This window comes from Lepidochelys kempii, chromosome 1, assembly GCF_965140265.1.
Source record: "Lepidochelys kempii isolate rLepKem1 chromosome 1, rLepKem1.hap2, whole genome shotgun sequence".
NCBI lineage: Eukaryota > Metazoa > Chordata > Testudines > Cheloniidae > Lepidochelys > Lepidochelys kempii.
Genome location: NC_133256.1, coordinates 237,444,941 through 237,463,662, shown reverse-complemented (window position 1 = coordinate 237,463,662; position 18,722 = coordinate 237,444,941). Strand labels below are relative to the sequence as shown.

At 39.6% G+C, this 18,722-nt stretch overlaps 1 protein-coding gene across 10 annotated transcripts in view; it reads right to left on the bottom strand.

Annotated features, from left to right (window-relative positions):
- Positions 1-18,722, bottom strand: part of EPS8 (EGFR pathway substrate 8, signaling adaptor) — a 219,391-nt gene that overhangs the window by 136,274 nt on the left and 64,395 nt on the right. For 2 of the 10 annotated variants that reach the window (XM_073319154.1, XM_073319164.1), the window contains exon 1: positions 3,288-3,472. The exons of the other annotated variants lie outside the window; for them this stretch is intronic. The gene's annotated coding sequence lies outside the window, so the exon portion shown is untranslated. Of the gene's footprint in view, positions 1-3,287; positions 3,473-18,722 lie in introns of those variants that run through there. 10 annotated transcript variants of the gene reach the window in all.

Sequence of the window (18,722 nt, the reverse complement as noted above, 5' to 3'; positions counted from 1 at the left end):
GTTATATCTTTGAGCTTGGCTGTAGACAATGGATCGTGTGGGGTGTCCTGGATGGAAGCTGGAGGCATGTAGGTAAGCTTAGCGGTCAGTAGATTTCCGGTATAGAATGGTGTTTATGTGACCATCGCTTATTAGCACAGTAATGTCCAGGAAATGGACCGCTTGTGTGGATTGGTCTAGGCTGAGGTTGATGGTGGGATGGAAATTGTTGAAATCATGGTGGAATTCCTCAAGGGCTTCTTTTCCATGGGTCCAGATGATGAAGATGTCATCAGTATAGCGCAAGTAGAGTAGGGGCATTAGGGGACGAGAGCTGAGGAAGCGTTGTTCCATAAGTCAGCCATAAAAATGTTGGCATACTGTGGGGCCATACGGGTACCCATAGCAGTGCCGCTGATTTGAAGGTATACATTGTGCCCAAATGTGAAATAGTTGTGGGTGAGGACAAAAGTCACAAAGTTCAGCCACCAGGTTTGCTGTGACTTTATTATGGATACTATTCCTGATAGCTTGTAATCCATCTTTGTGTCATCATCACACAGGATTCTCTGCACTGTAATTTGACTGACTGCTTGCTTTATAAAAATCTATTTAGGACTTCGGTCTAGAATCATGCCCTTTTTCAGCCACTAACTCAAAGGTTTTGGAATTTGCCATTTTGTCAAAATGGCAGAGTTGCCAACATATGCACACTCCCTTCATTGTTTCCAACAACTTCATTAGAAAAAGTATTTCTAATCACAAAATATTCTTCTTCCATTGCACATTCACATAGATCTGTTACTACAGAAGGATTCTGGTTTTAAATATATATATATATAGAAATAAGAGCCTCATTTGTATCCATCTTTATAAACTATATACCTATTACCTAGAGCTTTTCAACAGTATTTGCTTAACACAAAGAATGACAAAGGCTTTGAAAATACGTTTAAAAAACAGATGCATCAAATCTGGGGTTTTAACAGCCTGTGACAGTCCAGGTACCAAAATGTTAAATACTACAGTTGCTAAACCAACTCATGGTGTTTGGACAGCTGCCTGAAATAGTAGGCTTGCTCACCTGTGTGTGCTTAAAGTAGTTGAAAATGGTGACTACTTCTTCCTCCCCACACTTATGTCATCAATTCCCCCCTCCCCCATAGATTTCAGCTAAATAAATATAATTACCAGTTTTATCTGTGTTGTCTCCTCAGTTAATCATGGAAATGAATAGCCAGTCTGATTATTTTTGTAATTATGTCCCACACACAACGCCATTAATATGCAAAAATGGTTGAGAATATAGTGCTCCTTGAAACACAGTAGTAGTAAGTTAACCTTTAAAGAAAATGCTAGAAACTTTGGGAATCTGAAGATTTTTCCTACCTGCAAAGTCTGTGGTGGGGTGGTGGGGGGGGAAAGAGTATGGTGCTTTTTTATTTGATTCTTTAAATTCTACCAGGGCATTTACACAATTCCCAACACTACTACCTGAGGGCCTCTCACTATTAATAAATTTTAAAACAGATCACCACTGTGACAAAGGGAAATAAGTCTGGGGGAAATATGAGTCTCAGAGGCAAAAGTGACATGCCTAAGGTCAAACAGAAAATCTGTAACATAGCTGGGAACTCAACCCAGATCTGACATGCACCTGTCCAGTGCTTTAACCACAGACCATTCTTGAAAACCTAAGATGATTCCTTAGAATAAAAGGTGTGCTGATTCAGGTTTGGCCTACCCTGTTCTTCATGAGAAGACAACTGATGACTGAGTTGCTAACTAGGTTAAAAAGCAAACCAGTTTTTTTGTTTTTTTTTTAAATCTGTTTCCTCAAGCCTTCATTATATAAAAAAGCTTCTGTAACCCCCACCACCACCTTGTTAAAAAGCAGCATACCTACTTTTCCCCATTCTCCTTCAGGTCACATTTAACTCAGCCCTTTTAACTCTGCTCACAACTCTCTGGCACATTCTCAGTATCTGTACTATGAAACGCATGCGTAATCCAGGGCACTCAGTGCAGTGTCTGGGAATTCTTTGGTATGGAGTTTTTAAATACAAATAAGAAAGACAGTCATTTGCACAGATCATAGTTTTATTGACCTTGAGGCATTTTAAAAATATCCATATTATCCTCAGAGTGATTTTTTAAATATTTTTTAAATCTATCAAAAAAATAAATTATTCTGTTTGTGAATTAACAATTTTATTTTCTATTGTAGAATACTGAAAGAATTTGAAACCATTTAGTCGAAATGTTGTAGGGTAAAATCTTAGAGCACAGAAGTGAAACAGAATTTGAGCTGTTGTAATACAGCTGGAGATGCCAAGAACAAAAAGGCTACAGAACAGATTCTTTCAGCATTTTGAAAATCATTAACGCCCACTCGCAGAATTTAATCAGAAAAATATATTCTTTTTGTCCACTCAATTTCAGCTGAAACCATGGATTTGCTAGATGTTTTGCACATTTTATATTAACATTGTCATTGCTGTTTTCATCGAGAACTCAGATTCATCATAGTGTGTCACTCCATGACATTTTATGCTGGCCCAGAATCCAAATCTGAAAATGTTCTCTAAATGTCACATTAAAAAAATATATATATTCCTGAACAAGATGAGTCATTTTACAGTAAAAGGTTCTCCCATGTCCCACGGACTATTAAAACAGGAAGTGCCACATATAGCCGACTACGATACAAACATATACTATTCACTTGCCTCCTGTATCGTTCAAATCAGGCTTTGAATGAACAGCTTAAGCAGAAATGCACTGAAACAGAGCTACAGTATTTATTATTGGAGCTGGCTGAATAGTGAAAAAAATCATTTGTAAAATGTTTTGCAAATACTAGGGCTTCAGCATGACTGGCCAGTATTCCACAACATTAGCATTCACAGAACTTTTAAAAGAATTTGACCAAATACATATAGTTCTTGCTGAACATGTGGTCAAATCCACTAGTTGCATAACTAATTCTGAAGGTCAAATACCAATTTACAACCTTATGTTGACGGACATTTGTTTGCTTGTGGTATCTGAATATGTTGAATACGAAACAAAGTCATAAGAAGAGTAGTTCATAAATGCATTGCAAAGCCACAAAAAGTCAAAATTCACTGACTGGTATTTAACAAAAGACGACTTTTTTTTTAAATTAGCATTGTCACTTAAACAAGGCTAATACACTAATTTACCTCAGTAATGCAGACATAGCTTAGACAGCTATTAATGAGTTCTGAAAGACTGACAAAAGACAAATTATCTCTGAAACCACAACAAGCATTTTTTCCTCAAACCTTATTTTCAGTACTGATCCAGGTGGTTGTTTTCTTCAGCAGCACACAGTCTTCCTTCAGTCTAATGGCGTAAACAGAAAATGATGGTAGCTTGATCAAAATAAAAAGCCTAACTATAAATTATAAAGGCTTCTTATACGGAATAGTGCTCATCCAAGCTCAGTCCAACGGACAAGCCTAAAGGAATAACTGTTCAACCCTTCTAAAATCTTAGCTACAAATGACTACGGGCAAAAATGCCATGATTATAAATGGGTGGGAACTAGAAGATCAGAGTACAAAGCATTTCGTACATTCCACAAGGAGTTTCGTTATCTCACTATATGCCAGGAATAGAATCAAAAGGGTGTCATAGTTTACCTTGGACTTTGGTTTGTTACATTGCTGGAGAAGGTGCTTACAAATCTTCTAAGTAATATAATGAACTCAAATGACTAAAAAGTTACAGGAGAATCACTAATGACTACCGAGAATTAAGGCAAATTTTAGTCTTAATTATCTGGATCCACTAAATTGTTGTCCCTACTCCTGGGACAGATACATCCATTTGGTCCCCATGGGATAGGCAATTGTCTTCCTCCCACTTCCGACTCCATGACAGCCAAGTAGGCAGGCAGCCATCAACCATCAGCTGATCCTTGGGCTGCTGCCCGCTATTCTGACTCATTTTTCTGTTGCATGTGGCCTCTGACAACGGGGCCTGGCTCCTAACAAATAAGTTACCGATGTATTGTTTTGGCAAGGTGGTAACTTTCTGGTACACTGTTTGGATGAGATTAACTAATTCGAAATGTGTACTAAATTATTTGGGGCTCAAATCTATGTTGTTCTTCTGTTTAATTGAGGACACACTAATAAGGTTGTCTCAGCTCAAATTAAGAGAAATTATAATGACTGACAGAGAGAGCATTTCCTGGTCACTAATGACTGGCTGGGTTAAGGGCCTCAGGCAAAGTCAACAAGGCTCTTTAATGCAGCAATTAAACACCAGGAAATTCCTGACCTGAAGGTCACTGTTGCCATTGCCATGGACACAGGAGAAGGAAAATACATGCACAGCTCCTCAGGAATTTCCCTAGACTGGCCACAACTATTTATCAATACCAGCTTAGAGCAGGAGATGCCCCAGTGGGGGGAGTACTTGCAAGGTGACTCATTTTGGGGATGGAAAGTGTCCTAACACGGTCCTCTCCCCTAGCCACATCTCTGGGACACCTTTATTCCACCCAGGCCCAACCACTTAGGCATACCAGTGCACAGGCAGCTTCCTCACTGCTCTTGGACTGAGATTTCAAGACTTCCACTAGAGAGGCAAGGTGGGTGAGGTAATAACTTTTATTGGACCAACTTCTGTTGATGAGAGAGAGAAGCTTTCGAGCCTCACGGAGCTCTTCTTGTCTCTCTCACCAACAGAAGTTGGTCCAATAAAAGATATTACCTCACCCACCTTGTCTCTCTAATATCCTGGGATCAACACAGCTACAACAACACTGCCTACAAGACTTCCACTGGCAACTGAACTTATTTCAGAGAACAAACCATAGAGTAGCATCTCAGCAGTAGTGTACATGCCTGGCAGGAGCGGCACCTTGCTCTGTGCTCTACGGTTGGGGGTTCCTTTACAAAAGCATGCTGACCCCCTGCCATCGCCTCTGGGTCTCATGCTCTTCCACAGCTGCATGCTCCCTCAGACGAGCCATATGCTCCTCCCTGGTCCTAGCTGTTCACTCTCCCCTCTCCTGCTGCAATGGGAAATGCACAGAGCTTGTGCAGCAAACTCACACTTCAAGGTACAGATCTTTATTTGTCATTTGCACTAGTTGTAGCATCTCACTTTGTGATGAAAGGAAAGATGTTCACAGACAGCTGAGAGCAAGAAAAGCCACCCACAGCTGACACAGCTGGAGAGGGGAACTTTCATAGACGCTGGGCGGGGACAAGAGACAGGACCTCTGCTACAAGCCCATTCTGATGGACACTAATGACCTATGGAACAGTCAGAGTGGCCTTCTCACCTGCTTACCATGGTACCTCTCCAACCAGGAGGCTGCATCCAATTACGTCACACTTCTCTTCAATGAATATAACTTCTCTCCGGGTCCCCTTCATTGAGGCCGAACAAACTATGGCTTGCTTAAAAAACGAGGCAGGATTGTAAATCTAACACTGGTTTCAGAGTAGCAGCCATGTTCGTCTGTATTCGCAAAAAGAAAAGGAGTACTTGTGGCACCTTAGAGACTAACCAATTTATTTGAGCATAAGCTTTCGTGAGCTGAGCTGTAGCTCACGAAAGCTTATGCTCAAATAAATTGGTTAGTCTCTAAGGTGCCACAAGTCCTCCTTTTCTTTTTGCAAATCTAACACTGTAGAATATTTTCCCTTTGATTTTTTTTCCTAAGTCAAGTGTGTCCTTTATTGGCTACTGATGAGTTACTTGGTTTCCAATACTGGTCTTTACTGAGCAGTTAATGATAGCTACAGAAATCAGTGGGAAAGCAGAACTTCAATATGAATGAAAGAAGCAAGAAAAATGCTATACATTTCTAGATCAAGTGAGCCATGGATATTTAAATTTGCTTTAGATGACACACAGAAGTCCCCAAATAGATGTGAAAGAACAACACGTGTGGTATTTGGTTCACTATGCGTGACACAGTATAATGGTTCCTATGAAAGCGTAGAGTAGTGTCTTACATATTGAAGGATGAAATATATAGGATATTGGGCAAGATTTTCAAACTTGACAAGTGATTCTGAATGCTTCAGCTTTCGTGTTCCCAACTTGGGACAACTTAATAAAGCCTGATTTTCAGAGGTTGAGTGGCTCAGCACTTTCTGAAAATCAGGCTCCTTTCAGGTATCTCAAGTTGGGCACTCAAAGTCACTACCCACGTTTGAAAATCTTGGTCGCTACGATCCTGCCCCTCAAGCATACAGATATGTAGGTACGCACATAGTGGGAGCCTGTCCAGCAGTTGAACAGGATTAGGACAAAAATAAATAAATAAAAATCTAGGTTCTAGTCCAGAGGTGGGCAAACTACAGCCCACGGACCATCCTGCCCAGCCCCTGAGCTCCTGGCCAGGGAGGCTAGCCCCTGGCCCCTCCCCTACTGTCCCCCCCCTCCCCTGCAGCTCTGGGTGGTGGGGCTGCGCGCTCATGCAGGGCAGCGCGTCTGGCTCCAGCAAGGCTCTCAGACATGCTGCTCCGAGTGGCATGGTAAGGAGGCTGGATAAGGGGCAGGGGGTTTTGAGGGGGCAGTCAGGGAGCATTTGGATAGGGGGTGGGGTCCCTGGTGGGGCGGTTGGGGTGGGCGGGTCCCGGGAGGGGGCAGTCAGGGGATGGGGAACAGGGGGCAGTTGGATAGGGCAGAGGTTCGGGGGGAGGCAGTCAGGGGATGGGGAGTGGGGGGGGTTAGATAGGGAGTGGAGTCCCAGGGGCGGTTAGGGGCGGGACCAGGCTGTTTAGGGAGGCACAGCCTTCCCTACCTGGCCTTCCATACAGTTTTGCACCCTGATGTGGCCCTCAGGCCAAAAAGTTTGCCCACCCCTGTTCTAGTCTCCTCTGATATATTCTCCATGAGCCCCACTGAACAAGTGACGTCTCACATTCTTTCCCCAATCTGCAAACTGGGAATATTAACTCATTTTCCTCACACAGATATATGAAGCTTGATTTTAAATGGCTAGGAGATCCCTGAACAGAAGGCACTATAGAAATATTATGTGTACATAGCTCATACCCTCAGAACATGCATTACAAATTGACCATAAATAAATCTTCTAGAAAGCATGATTTAGGCAAACACCAACTGAAGCTAACACATTTTATCTATGCAAGAGGTTTTTTTGTTTTGTTTTGTTTTGTTTTTTAAAAACTGCTTCCATTCATGTATATCAGTGTCTCCCTGGAAATCTATGCTTTGCTTCTAATCTTTACTATATGATGACAGATATTAGAGGCTATGTATTCCACTCTTTTGGGGACTAAATCCAAACATTGATATAGGAAATTGGCAGGATGAAGTATGAGAATTCACAGCCAAGTTCAATCTGTATTTGGTCAATAAACAAATATAAATGCATAAGCATGGTAGATTAGATTTTGTTGGGGTTACTTCTCCAGCTTGAAAATTCCTGTGATAATCATGCTTTCATCAGCTCAGAGTAATCAGATTCTGCAGTTTTAAAAGGTATTGGCACTATTAATGCTTTAAACTCTTACGAAAACAAAATGCTTCTTTTACAACACGAGGGTATTGCTAATAAACTCTACGGTCAATAGGGTACAAAGTCAACATTCTAATGCTAACCAGTACACACACACTCAGTCTCTCTCAAATCAAAAAGAAAAATGACAGCTACATACTTTGATCTGCAATTATTTCAATAATTAGTTAAGAAGTCTTAACACAGCAAATAAATTAGTTATCAGAGCTCAATCTCAGATCTATTAAAAGAAAACAATTTTTTAATGTAAAATCTTCTAACTGATGTTCAAAACCGCACTCCTAGTCTAGATGACACAACCTCATGTCAAAAAAATAGGGTGGGAACCCCTGTCTGAGTTTACAGATTGCATGAAATTCCTCACTTAGTTTTTCAAGGGCGGTAACCAAGATTTCCTTTACTTGCTTAATAAGTAAACATTTACTTTGCTTCTGAGCAGTCCATATTCAGTTACAGCAGTGTGCAGTGTTTTAAAAAAATGTAGAATATATATAACTGAAAAATCGGAAATGAACACAGATAGGCAGATTAGCCGTGCAAGCTTACCTCAGTGAGAATGATTTAGAATTAAGAGAAGTCATTGAATATTTGGAATGCAAAGAATGTTTTTCCCCCATGCCACAATGCAAATATCCAGACACTGAGTACAGTCTTTTCAAAAGCCATGTGCCCAGCACCAAGTTTACTGTTAAACTATACCACGGCAATTGATTACTGTCTAAAGAAACACAAATCAGTTTTCATTCCTCACTCAAAACACTTTACACATTTTATCTGAGTAAAACACTAAAAGATAGAGAGAGAATAAGATTGAGATTTTCAAAGCTGACAGGAGGATTTAGCCACACAGCTCCTATAGACCTGAATGGAAATTGTATGGGCTAAATTTCTCACTCAGCTTTGAAAATCTCAACCTATGCTTTTTGGAGGACAGTTGATTTACACACACACCCCACACACACATTGTATGAAAACACAGTAATGCCTCAACCTCTCCCAAGTATCCCTGCCAAAAGAGTCATACAGAGTCTCTCTTTCAAGCATCAAGAGATTTACAGAATTGTACACCATTTATAGAGTTACTGTCTATATAGTGCACAGGGTTCATTTCACTTTATCCACCTCTGAATAATACCCACACTTTGTGTGACGCCATTAGCCATTGTAATAGCACCAGCAACGTTACACAGCAGCTTAAGGTAAGAAGTGAATGGTACTGTATCCATTTGAGACAATAGGAATTTAGACAGAATGCAATTACCCGAAGTCAGAATTTCACCAGGACACCACAGCTAGTGCTATTAGCCAAAAATGTCCTTTCCAAGTTTTAGGTACCTTATTCGTGAAAATGGTCACTGATCTGTGTCAGAATTACAAGGGAAAAGAGAATCCTAATATACACAGAGTTCATTTTTAAAATTTGTCTTTACATTAGATTGTTCCTGGCCCGAGCTTTCAGACTTTTACTTGTCAAATTCCCAACTAGTACAATTGCAATATAAAGAGTTCAAGCTAGAGGAATTGAAGGTCTCAAAGGCTGTTTAAATGGATTCAAGAGCTTTTTACTTCTCCTGAAAATTGCTGCGGTAAGCATAGTCCAGGTTATTATCTGTTAAAAACACTCAACTGATTAAAAATTTTTAGATCTCTTCCAGCTAGTTATTCATAATCTGCTATGGCTTAAAAGGACCAAATGTATTGATTTGAAAACTAGTCATTCTTTTGTTTTAAAAGTTAAAAATTAGTTTCAGGCACTGCACTTGCCCCTGAATCTCCCTGCTAGTATAAGCAGTTTAACAACCAAATGTTTTCTTCCTACAAAGAGGGGAAACTGAGCAACTAACTACACAGAGGAAAACAGTGAATTTGCTTATACAAACAGAATTGTGAAGTGCACAGAGATGAAAAAATGAAAGGGAGAAAATTTTTCAATAACCACTATCATTTATAGAAATTTTAGGAATTTCCTGCAACAATAGTAGGTCAAACATTTTCAGACAGAAAGGTGATTTTTAAGTTGACTGTGCCCTTTGCACATGACAGTGGTTTTTGGTTTTTTTCCAGCAAACAATATTCAAGCCAGATCCAATGTCTGCATTGAGGTATATTTCTCCCCTTTTCAACTAATTTGCTCCATTAAACAAGAGACTAGCATTTAAACAGAGAGATTACTTTAAGTGCTCACATACAAGAAAAATCATAACCTTTTTATACTATAACTAAAATGACAATATTAGCTATAAATATACCTCGGGTTTTTTTCCTTAAAGCAGAAACCAATTAGTATACACTACCTGAAGAAAATGCGGAATACTTTCAAAACATTACACTGAGAATAGAGAACTGAATAGTCCTAGAACAGCATAAACTACAATAATATATATTCTGATAGCAATGTAGGATGTGTCAGACTGGAGACTAGTCTATTTACTCTTGTATCCTCCTTTTGTCAGTGACCAATACTTACTGACACAGAGAGCCAGAAATGCTCAATCCTCTAACACATTATGTGGCCAACTGAGTTCTAAGATTTTATCACAGGGAGGGGAAAAAATGCCTTCCTAACTCCTGCAGACAATCAGCAGGAACAACTGAAGCATGAGAGTTGATAGACTTCGTATTTTTAAAACAATCTAGCTAGGATACTTGCAAGCATTGTATATCTGGAATCTGTACTTTTTGGTCACATCTATGCCATTACCCTGAACTTCCCCTTCCCTCTGATGCATTAACTCCACATTTCCATATCTGTTAAGAACGTAGTTCACAATTCAAAACAAGTCACTTGCTGGATTTCCCCTTCTTTCATCAATTCCTAGTTTAACTACACAATCCTTAGATGGATCAGATCCAAAATGAATAGAATCCCGCAAAGTACCTTATCACCCCTATAATTGAGTAGCCCTACTCAAGTCAGCGGGACTACTGCACATGTGCACCAAGTTAAGCACATCCTTAAAGATTTTGCTGCATCAAGGCAATTAAAGTTAAGCACATGCTTAGCTAGACTAGGGCTTTTAATTACTAGCAATCTTTCTTTCTTTCTAAGGACAGTTGCACACCATTCCTGATGTACCAGAGCTCCCTTTTCCCTAAAAAAGATTTTGGAACTATCTATCTGGCTAACCATATAAAACAACATACAGAAGTAGCACTGTATTACATGGTATCCATTCTACATGGTTACCATAAGACCCATGCTCTTGTTCAATGTGTTAGCAAGCACTGAAGCAGATGATGGCTGAGAAATGGCTACTATGAACCCAAATGGGCATCAGCTGACTGACAAATCCAGAGTCAGCAAGAACCAAAATCTCTGCATCAAACAGTTCTTCAATGTTATGGACCAGACCCCTGACTCCAGCTGGAGCTACACTTGGCACAGAATTCAGGGTGCAGATTTGGTCTTTGACCTAAATTTACAGCTTCCCTTCAGCTGCTCTAAGTTACATCAGCAGAAATAGTGACCATTCTACTGGCTGGGGGGTACGGGAGTATGACATGATACGGCCATGACCCATATTGCCCAGCCAGCTATGCTGGCTCTATGCTAACTGAAGAGTCTCTATTTCAAGAGCATCCCTAGGCGCCTTATAAGGCAGCTATCCAGCTACTTTACACTGCCTGGACAGAGCAAGCAGCTGGATGGGGGCCAAGGACCTGGGCCTATATTTATTAAATGCACATACTCTGACAACTATGACCTTCTCGATGTGGTGTCTGTCCCATCTAGTGGCACCGAGACCACTTAGAGAGAGTTAAATGAGTCTGCTCTACAGCGTTAGCTATCGAACAGCTGGCTTGTAGCTCATGCGGTAGAGGCTCATGCACTAAGCTCCAGAGGTCCCTGGTTCGATCCTGCCCACCGATGACCGGGGTCTGCTGATGTTACAATAGCACATGGCAAACTCACCGGCTACAACAGTTAATAAAATTTAGCAGACTTGATGATTTCAACAGAGTGACGATCTGTAATAGTCTCTCCTCTCATCCCCACAGCAGTGGGGGTTCACCAACAAGTACCACATGCAAAGACTCCAGTTCCAGTTGCCCAGCTTAACCTTTCTCATGGTACCACATCAGTTGTTCTCTTTACCTTCAGATATTTGCATGGCCCATCCATATTCAATTCACTTTTTACAATGAAATAAACAAAATCATTGAAAATACAAATGTATACATTACCTTTAGCCGGCTGAAATTTAGACATCTGCATTGAATATTACATGGTATGACACTATATCCCAAGGGCCAGTTCTAGGGCAAACGAGCAGGGCAGTTGCTTTGGGTGCCAACTTCAAGGAGGTTCCAAAACACTGTGCCACTCTGCTCCCCCCCCCCCCCCCCATTACTTCCTCGTGTTGGCTGTTGGTTGGGGAGGTTTTCCACCCTGGCCAGCAAAACAACTAGGGCTGCACCTACACAAGAGTGTTTCCATAGTACTGTATTTATAAAAGGCACTGAGTGCAGTATGTGCACAAATATTTAAGAACAGTGACATTTCACCCAGCAAGGTGTCATAGGTTCAGCAGAGAATGTTGCAGGAAATTCCACATCGATTGTCAATCGACCAAACAGACACCCACCAAAGACACAGCAAAACACTTTTAAGATTCTAGTCAAGAAAAGATGGAAAAAACAAGCAATAAGCACATCAATCTCATTCCTTGGCTATGGGGGAGGTAGTTTTTTGGAAGATGGGGTTAGCCGATATTTTCCTAAATGTTACACATAAGCAGACTTGTACGGAAACATTATCATAGGGGAAGAGCATAATGAGTCCATCATTTTATCTTAATTATTTCTGGAAAAATTGTTTGTTTTTTAAATAAGTGGCCGAAGAAGCCCTTTATGACACTGCTTTTAAAAAATCCTGAAGGTTATGAATACGGACTAAGCATTTATGTATAACAGAGACCAACCTGCTATGCAGGATTTCAAAATAAATACAGCACTGAAGGAATTTTCCTCTCCCAAAATGATGGCAAAAAGTTTAAGATTCTGCTATAAAAGTTATAATACAAACTGAGTTAATATAATACCCTAATGACCCCATCAGAATCTGAACTAAGAAATGGTACTAATTGTTGACAGACTACATCAAAATCATTTGCTGCCTATTACACTTTTATTCAAAAGACCATTACAATTCAGGTTTAAACTCTCCTCCAAGAATTTCTGTGATTAACAGAAATTACACGACTCTTCAATTAAAACAGACTGCATGTTATTGGTTCACAGTTTTTTGCATCTCCAGGAGCAAGACATCACACTATTCCTCTAAAGCACATTGTATTATGTTGTATTAGAAATGAAATCCATAATTTTAGACTTTCACATATCAAGCATCCAACGGGTCTTTAAAGGAGCAGTTTCTTGAACTTCAGACTGGTTGTAGTTCAACTATCATGTGTCCCTTTTGTAAAACGTCATGATGGGCGTAGGTAATCATTGGAATTTCCCCTCATTTACGTGGATATAAGTTAATTTTTCTTTTTAAATCCATTGGAGGAAAAAATTAACCCCGTTCAACCTAAAGGTGAACTTACATCAATGACTTATGAAAATACTGGGAACCAGAAACAGGTCATTTTTAAATTGGTTTAATATATAATTATGATTATTGCTAATACTGTACTGTGTATTGCAAAAGCCAATAATTTATTGTAGGATCAAAGTGAATTTCAAAAACCATAATTAATTCCATCTCAACAACCCTCTAAGTTTGGTAAAATGAGAAGTTGTCTCAGAGTGCAGGTGCATGCAACGAATCAGTAGCAGCAGAGATGGACCTAGACTCCCGGAATCCTGACTCTTTCCCCACCCCCTTCTCCACAAGTTACACAATGCTGCCTAAAGGATGTTTTTTAAAATCCCAGTTTCAAAACCTAAGACAATTCACATTTTAAAATAAACTATATTTAAATATAAAAGTTGCATATAATATTTTTAACCTTAATAATGTTTGTGATGTGTTTTGGGACATTTTAACAGTTTTAGCTATTGCTAATTAGTAAAGCATTTTCTGAGTACACAACATATTACATGAACACATTAATTTAGTCTATAAGGATCTTCCAGACTTCGTAGTCAATGTTATTTCTTAAATATGACAACGTGCTTGGCACTGTATAAATCCTTGTCCTAAGGAGCATAGAATCTAACCAAGGGAGACAAAGCAGACAGGATGCTCTGGGAAGCTCAAAGGTAGAGCTGGATGAAAATCTCTCAACAGAATAGATTACAAGGGTGTGCACTGGAGCACATGCACATACTTTATTAGTGATTTTGTTGACTCCCTTTTTACAGGCATGTTGCTATTTTGATTCAACTGTCCAAAATTAAACCATTTACTCTGCCTAAGAGACCATATTTAAACTGCTCCAGCATACAGCTCTGATGGAGCATTAGCTTTGCTTGATAAGGAAAACAGTTTTTACCACTATCCTGTCACTCCACACGTGGACTGAGAAAGGATTTCCAAAAGTGACAAATGCACGTCATCTCTACACAGCTAAATCAATGAGTGTCCAAAAGGAACATAGATCAGACAAGATGTCCAGTGTTTCGTTCATAACCCTGTTTGTTAGAGAGAGACACAGACAGAGACTCTCTCTCTTCAAATGGGTGTTTGACAGCACCCCCACTGAGTGACTTTGGCATAGTGTCTCTTCATATTGATTTTTCAAAAGTAAAGAACTAACTAGGCCACAACTGCACATTCTCTCAACCTCCTAATATGGAAATTCTACCACACAATCAACTCCTAACTTGGAGGAGGACATTTTTGTGCCTTTGATGGTGCCATGAGGATCCTTCCCACATGCCCCCCTCTCTCCCATGCTAGAAGATCCATGCACATAGTGAAGTGTCGCCTTCTTTCAAACAAGAAGGTTTGGATGTAAAGCTGCTCCTTAAAAATTAGAGAGTTCATTTAGGACCTATTCCTGCAATCCTACCCATTCCTACCCTGCTAGTTAAGGAAGAAGAGTTCAACACCCATCTGCTAAACCAGCACACACTTATTCCTTAATAAATTAGGTTGTGTAGTAGTGAAAAATTACCCTGCATCTGCAACTAATTTACAGATTTGGTATTTATAATCCAGATCTTAAGTGGACATTAAAATGTATGCCAGATTTTTAACAACTGTATTTTAACCCCATTAAAATATTTTGATTGAAACAGCTTCAAACCAGAGTCAGCTGTGAAACAATACAAACCAACTACAAAAATCTCTTATTAACTACTCGCAAGTAAAATACTATTTTTTAAAAATATATCAATTTCTCTCTGATGGCCATTAGTTCTGGACACACAAGCCAATCAATCAATATTGGACACTCAGAGCATGATTTCACCCCTCTAAATGGGAGCATATTAATATGGATCTTATAAAAATTCAGCTGAGTTTTTGCCAGGTACACAGCAAAAATACATGCCAATATATGTAAGCTGAGAGTTGTTGCTCTTTATGTAATTAAAAAAACCCTCTAAAATGTGCAAATTACAGACACTTCGATTTAAAATACTGATTTGATTGCACTAGTTCACCTGGCATAAAATACAGCAGTGCACAAAGTCAGCTAATTTCTTCCATGCAATGTTTCTTTTTGTCTCCAATGGATTCAGTGTTCATGAGAGGTGCCAAATTGACAGCCCTGGGATGCAGCTCCACTAGGAAAATTAGTATCCATCTTTCAGCAATGGTGCAGCTGACCCTTAGATTGGAAATGTTAGTGGAGACATGGCTCAGGTGATTTTACCCCCTTGTCTTGGAAACCTGCGCAAGTTTTTATTACAAAACCACCAAATGAAAAAAGCAGCTTGAGAACACCCCCTCCCTTTTTTTTTTCCTTTTTTTTAAATCATTGCTTAAAAACGAGGTACTGATTTTCCTAGAGTGGACAAGATCATCTAACAGGGTACGCTACGCTCATGTCATGTGATCCCACAGTCTCGCACACCTCGTTTGTGAATACCTCGACGTGATTTATTAATAGTACCACGACCATCATAATCCATGCAACACCTCTATCTACAACTTTCTTCAGATGTCAGCCTGTTCTCCCAGAGAGCACTCACCCTCCTAAGACCCGTTTTCCCTCAGTTCTGTTAGCATTTCCCACTCTGCACTTCCTTCCAGTGCTTTTTAACTACCCCTCTCAGCTAATGGGACAATTAACTCCTTCATGCCCCCACTCCACAGTCAGATTAGGTAATTAAGTACTCTAATTCCTCAGTAAAGTCTACTCTGGGGGGAAATAATTAGAGCGTAAGTGACCAGAGTGCTGGGACATCAGTTAGCGCTCAGCACTCTGTCACAGGTCGTACAGACCACAGAATATTTTCCTTTCGCTGCCGGGCTGGGCCCCTCAGGGAGATCTGCGCTGGAAGAGGCTTGCACCTGCAGTGCTCTAGATAGGATTGGGCCCCTGGTCAGAAACTGACCTATCAACCTAGAAATAAAAGGGCTTTCTATCTCATTATCAATATGTGAAGAATTTTGTACAGAAGGGAGCATGTTTGCATTTTCAAAGCCAGCTACATTTTTTGAAGTGAAATTCTGAAAGTTAATTATTTTTGCTCTCCCTGCCTAAAATCTGACTGTTGTACGAAGCTCTCCTATCAAAAGGATCATATGATTTTTGGCACACATACACCACAGCACATACACAGCCCTCCTACTAAGGCCTTGGGCATAGTATCACTTTGTCAGCTGGACTGACCCACAATTGACTTTCAACAGGCTTGGACACAATTTTCTTTCTAAAATCTATTACACCATCTAACAAGTTAATTATTGATGATTCTAACCCTTTTACATAAAAGTATTTGTGCAAGGCACTTAGTGCGGTCTTTGTGGGTTGTGTGCGCGTTTGGCCATTTGTTTTAATCAAAGGTTGCCTGTAAAGTGGCCTCTGCAGAAACATTTAATTCCCCTGACTGTTCTGAAAACAAGAAATGGCTTGTGTGTCTTGGGGCAGAAAAGAAGCCACATCTCTTCTAGCATCCTGATTTAAGTAACTCAATTTTACTCCTTTAGCTTAGTCTCTGAAGAATATTAATCTGATTTATGATACCACAGCCACACAAATTTAAAGAGCTGGTAATGTGGGATCACTTAAGGGCCAGGATGAAAGACAAGTAGAAAGCACCTTTGCTTTGTGTCATGAGTTGCTACTACAACCCAGGTACCATAATATGAATACAACCATATTGGGACAAACTGATTTAGCACAGCTGTCTCTTGACACCATTAAAGCAAAAACTCCATTTTGTACCAAGAATGAGACAGTAAGAGCATCCTTGAGCCATGCTCAAGCACAACTGGGTTTCCTTTGCCGTACAAAAATGGAATCCTATTTTAACAGTACCAGGACACACCTGTAGTGTAACCAGGTGTCTTGACAGTCAAACCTGTAGCGCTAAAGGGCCATTAGCATGTGGGCGCAATTTATAACGTGACTGTGAACCGCTATTGCCAATCACAACACACTTTAAAAAGTGATCTAGTTCATCGTGAAATATAGTTCAAAGCGATGAACTTCAAATAAACAAATGCATTCAACACTGTTTAAAGTTAACCCTTGAAATAGTTCCAATAAGTAAGGGATCCAAATACCGTAGCAATTTTTTTTTTAAGTCCCATTCTATATACATACTGCATTGTTTCCTAAGAAACCAGAGGGAGCTGGCACAGGTGTGAGGTGAAGAGCTCTCTGAGATCCTCTCTAGAATGCCTATTTTTCTTACTTTTCATCAACCCCTCCCTCGAAGGTCCTGTTACTGCAGCAACCTTCTATCTAACTTAGGCAAATGTCTCTCCCTCTCATAAGTATGATATGGTCCCGAGGATCCTAGTATCCGAGTGACTCACAATCTGTAAACTATTTATCCTCCGAATACCCCTGCATGGTAAAGAAGTACTATTAGCCTCAAGTTTCAGAAGGGAGCCCGAGGCACAGAGATGTTAAGTGACTTGCTTAAGATCACACAAATTCTGCAGTAGAAAAAGAACTTGAACCTCCCAAGTCTTAGAATAATACCCTAACCACTCAACCATCATTCCTTGCAGCATAGGCACTGTCTTTTTCCTGAAATACTTCCAACTGGTATCACTGGTGCAACTCTACTGATGGTAGGAACAGTGGGAGTTCTCATGAAGAAAAGTTCCAGGTGGCTGCCACCATGGACTATCTAATGCCTTTTAATATTTGACCTTTGCTATTGGGGTACAGTCTCTTTAGATATGATGGTTTAATTTTATTGGGTTTTCTTGTGGGAAAAGTCTAGGACTTTGAAGTGGTGTCTGCATTTTGCTCCAGAGGTATGGAGATTCATGGTCATGTTGTTTATACAGCAAAAGTACTATTTATCTTTTCTTGCCCTATGAAAAAAATATATTTAAAAAAAAAAACAACCTAAGCATCACATCTGAAAAGATCTTACCCAGGAGCAATGCTCAAACATTTAAAAACAGCACAAGCAATTTTTTAAGAGGAGAGTAACTATTCAGAATTTATATTTTTTCTTGGACTTCAAGCAATTGTACCTTGGAACTATATTTGTATCAGCAAAAAACTTGCACAGTTAACATAACTCTCTAGCATTCTGAAAATACTTTGAAATGTGTAAGATCCATGCAATATACATTTCTGTCTCTGGTTTATCTGCATTGATAATGCAACTTCTACAGCAGATTTCCATATTTTAAGTTTAGAATATACTTGTGTGTTTTTTGTGTATTATATAAACACTGATTTGTAATATTTGTTGGCACGTGGAATTTAAAAGTAAACAGATCCATTTCCTGAATTTAACTCCCAATATAACAAATTTATACTTTGAAATATTAAGCAAGCTTCATTTAAAAAAAAAAAAAAGATTATGTTTGCCTTTCCCTTTAAAGACACCTTTATCAGTTCCTTTCACTATCCATTTTCCTTCCCAAAGTTCAAGTAATGATGGAAAATTAGTGTCTATGGTACAAACAAGCTATAAAGAATACCATCTGCTATTCTGTAACTCATGTTCTATGCAATGGAAAAAATCTAAAGCTTTGTGAGTGCCCAGTTCCCTGCTAGCTGGTGTCAAAAGCAAACAAACAGCAGATTAAGATCATGTCAATAACTAATTCCACTAAATCACTAATTCTGTTTTCTAAGTGCTTTATCAAGAGACTTAACCATTGCCAGAGTGCGAA